Source organism: Grus americana, chromosome 27, assembly GCF_028858705.1.
Source record: "Grus americana isolate bGruAme1 chromosome 27, bGruAme1.mat, whole genome shotgun sequence".
Lineage (NCBI taxonomy): Eukaryota > Metazoa > Chordata > Aves > Gruiformes > Gruidae > Grus > Grus americana.
In genome coordinates, this window is record NC_072878.1 from 3,022,074 (window position 1) to 3,026,506 (window position 4,433).

The 4,433-nt window shown below is 53.1% G+C and overlaps 1 non-coding gene across 1 annotated transcript; it reads right to left on the reverse strand.

The window, feature by feature from the left end:
* Positions 1-275: 275 nt before the first annotated feature.
* TRNAF-GAA (transfer RNA phenylalanine (anticodon GAA)) lies at positions 276-348 on the reverse strand. Its single transcript has one exon. It is a non-coding gene; the product is annotated as a tRNA-Phe (tRNA).
* Between the last annotated feature and the right edge of the window lie 4,085 nt (positions 349-4,433).

A 4,433-nucleotide genomic window follows, 5' to 3' on the forward strand; every position in this document is an offset into this window, starting at 1 on the left:
GGGTCTTTGCAGAGACCGCGCAGTGGAGAGACCTCGATCCCTGTGGAGCAGGGAAGGAGGGAGAGCTGGAGACCACCCCAGAGGAGCACTGAATGGAGAGTCCTGCCCAGGGGGAGGCTGGGGACTCGTGGTGCTGGAGGAAGGCTCCTTCTGAGCTGCAGGGCTGCAGCTACAGAGGTGGGACAGTGCTCTGGCAAGAGGTGAAGGAGCAAGCAGGGCTGGGGCAGGCTGGAGGAAGGCAGACAGGTCTGCAAAAATCTAAGGGAGAAAATGATTGCTGAAGCCCGGGGTTGAACCAGGGACCTTTAGATCTTCAGTCTAACGCTCTCCCAGCTGAGCTACTTCAGCCCTGCCCCAGCAGCCCTGGTCCCCGTGCCACCCGTGCCAGGCCACAGGCTGGCACCCAGGAGGAGTGCTCCTCAGGGAGGTTCCCAGGGGAAAGCTGTGCCCAGCCCCGAGCAGAGGGGACCTGGCTCCTCCCTGACCCCAAGGCCAGGTGGGCTCCAGCTTTGGTGGAGGCCAGCTTACACTGGGCATGCCAAGATGTCTGTGGGCCTTGTACAAACGGGACAGTGGTGAAGGTAAATGGGCAGACCAGGCATGTGCAACTGCAAAGGCTGCAGGTGGAAGAAGCGTGGGGGTGGTGGAAGACCTTACCTCCTTCCCCAGGGAAGGCCTCCTCCCACCCTTTTGTCCCTGGCTCCACTTCACTCACTCCTTCATTCCCAACTCCTCTATCTCCTCCCCGCTGAGCAGGGCAGGGGGATGGGGAATGGGAGTTGTGGTGAGTCCATAACAGTTGCTCTCTGCTGCTCCTTCCCTCTAAGACTTTTCCCATGGGGTCCCTCCTATGGGCTACAGTCCTTCAAGACAAACCCGCTCCAGCATGGGCTGTCCTCCATCCAGCATTCTTTCAAGAATTGTCCAACATCATCAGTGTTGGGTCCTCCATGGACTGCAGGGCTTACTTTCCCCACCATGGGCCGCAGGGAAATACCAGCTCTACTCTGATATTCTTCATGGGCTGCAGGAAACTATCTGCTCTTGTGCCTGGAGCACCTCTTCCCCCTCCCTCTTCACCAGCCTTGGTGCTTGCAGGGCTGTTTCTCACATTTTGTCTCCCTTACTCCTCTCCCATTCTGGCAGTTGTGTCCTTTCTTAAATATGCTTTTGTAAAGGTCCTACCAGCTTCGCTGATGGGCTCGTTTCTGTGCAGTGGTGGTCTGCTTGGAGCCTGCTGGAACCACCTCTGTCTGGCATGGGGAGGCAGCCCCTGGTGTCTTCTCACAGAGGACACCCCCGCATCCCCCCTGCTGCCAAACCCTGGACACCACCACCAATACACAGTGTAAGTCTTTGTCTTGCTGAATGACATCCCCTTCCTCTTCCCTCATCCACAAATACAATTTACTCGCTGGGGAGGGAGAGAACAGAGAAGGCCTTGATGCTGTGCAAACATGGTCCAGCAATAGCTACACCATCGGTGTGTTGGCAACTCTGTTTTGGTGACAAATCCCAAACACAGCACCACGGGGGCTGCCGTGAAGAAAATTAACTCCATCCCAGCCCAAACCAGTACAGTGTGCCTGGAAGAATGTTTCCAGGATTAGCTGCTCTATCTCCTTCCCAGGGAGAGAGGTGAGGCTGACTGGCCGGTAGTTCCCTGGGTCTTTCTTCTTGCCCTTCTCGAAGACAGGAGGGACAGGACATGTGGTTTCTTCCACTCTTTGGAGGACTGTATTGTGTGCGCACTCGTGAACTGAGGCAAGAGGACTCCCACCACCTGTGGGTTTGTGGCAGGCATGGGAAGAAGCTGAGTCCCTGTGACGGATCCACTCGGCTCCCTGACCAAACCAGCAGTAGTTTGGTTCAGGGTCCAAAGGAGGTAAAGGCCCAGGTGTAACCTGGCCAACAACTTCTCTAGTTCCAGTCTGGTCTCTGAAAACAGGAGCAGAGGGACATGGTGAGCATTGATGTATATGGGCTTGGAAACTGGAATACCCATCACGTGATTAAGACATGAGTAACAGGTGGTTCCTCCAAGACTCATTTGTCAGGGAACAAAGAAAGTTGTGGGTAGAAGGAGTCTCATGCATACCTTTCCCATCACATGGAATTTGCTTACGAGCCAACCACTCTATTCCATAAATGTGGCAGCCTAAGGGTATCTTCTTTGAGCTCTCCCTGCTAAGCAGCTGGCTGCCCAGTGGTGATCTCTCCTTGAGCTGGGACACCTCTCAAGGTTACTCCTTGAGGCTGAGACCTCTTACCCACTGCAGATCTTTGTGAAGTGACTGATATCGTGCTTAACCTTGTGTAAGAGTGCACTAAGATTTTGTATTGGTGACTTTGATTCTGTTTCGGTAGCTGTGAATCATTGTTATATCCTCTGTGCAGCAAGGAATAGAGTGATCCTTGCCATGCAACTTTGATAAGGTGCAGTAAAACCGCTTTTGCTGATACCTGGCGGTGGTTCTTTAATTGGTCTAAATCGCCCGTCTGTGACAAATTGGTGTAGTCAGCAGGAGTCTGGATCAGGATTTGCGACAGGAGACCTTATTGCAGGCATACAGTATATAGGGCAGGCTTACGGGAAGAGGGAGACTTTTTACCAGGGCCTGTAGTGATAGGACAAGAGGCTTTTAAACTGGAAGATGGTAGGTTTAGATTGAACATAAGGATGAAATTTTATCTGGTGAGGGTGGTGAGACACGGGCACAGGTTGCCCAGAGAAGTTGCGGATGCCCTGTCTGTGGAAGTGTTCAATGCCAGGCTGGATGGGGCTTTGAGCAACCTGGTCTAGTGGAAGGTGGGTCCCCCATGGGGTCAGAAGTCCTTGAGGAGCCTGCTCCAGCATGGGCTTCCCACAGGGTCACAGCCTCCTTTGGGGGCAACCACCTGCTCTGGAATGGGGTCCTCCAAGGGCTGCAGGTGACTGTCTGCTCCAACATTAACCTCCATGGGCTGGCGGGGGTCAGCCTGCCTCACCATGGTCTTCTCCATGATTTGCAAGGGAATCTCTGCTCTGGTGTCTGCAGCACCTCCTCCCTCTCCTTCTTCCCTGACCTTGCTGTCTGCAGGATTTTTTCCTCACTGTTTTTTTTTCCTACCTTACTCCTGTCTCACTCTGGCATTTGTGCCCTTTCTGAAATATGCTTTCACAGAGGCATCACCAGCTTTGCTGATGAGCTCAGCTTGTGCCAGCAGTAGGGCTATTGCAGTGCTGGCTGGACTTGGCTGTGTCCGGCATGGGGCAACCCACTGTCTCTTCTGACAGGGGCTCCTGTTGCCCTTCCACTACTAAAAAAGTGGATGTAGAAACTCATACAGAGCAAAATGCTTGGCCCTGCTCTTCCACTGCCAAGAACTCCAAAGTACTCATTGGAGGGGAAGAGAAACAGAGAAGGCCTTGACACTGTGCACTCACTGCTCAGCAATAGCTAAAATATGGGTGTGTTATCACCACTGTTTGGGCCACCAATGCAAAGCACCATATGAGCTGCTATGAGGAAAATTAACCCCATCCCACCTAGTCCCAGTACAATCCGCACCCTTATTCCACAGCATTTCCGTCATGCTCAGGTCCCACATTGACTGATACACCTGAGTGTACACATTCAGGATGTACACAATCGCCCAATTCCTGTGCTGTTGCATTTCTACACCCTACTCAAGCCTTTCCATTCTCTCTCTTTCTCGTTCCCACAATCCCCTCTTACCAACACTTACAACTTGTACTCTGTACTTAAACCATCTTTACTTCCGACAGTCAGGTTTACACATCCTCATTAACCACTACCCCCTGTTCCTTGACACATGCTGATATTGCTCACTCATTCCAGGCCCACTCCCTCCACCCCCACACATGTCAATGACTTGGGTCCCATCTGCCAAGGCGATCACTCAGGACAGGTGAAGTACTCGCCCCATTCCTCGTGAGGCTTGCCCGCTGTTGGTTCAAGTGGTTCCTGCTGCCTTGCTTCCTAGCACATGCAGCTCACATCATGGAGGATTTTCCCCCAAGGTTAGATCTCCTTGAGGTACACACCAGATCTCCCATCCTTCCACATTACCCACCGAGTACAGCCAGGTCCTTGAGCCAAGACAATCTCACAGATGGGCTTGCTTGTTCCCAGGGGAGGAGCAGCCCACACTGCCTTCCCCAGCCAGCTCCCTGTGTGCACTATGGGGACCTTACCTCCTCCCACAGTATGTGCAGGCTTTGTTTGGGCAGGACCAGGAAGGTTAGCAGATCCTCTGGTGTGTACCAGCTGAATGGCTTCTGCTAAACTGATCACCTGTCCAATATGACATGAGGCAGTGTCCCCATGACTTTGGCCTGCTCTCTCAGCATCCTTGGGTGAAGTCCCTCCCATCTCATGGACTGGCAAGGGTTGAGTTTGATCAAGTGACCCTAGATTTCATCCCCACCC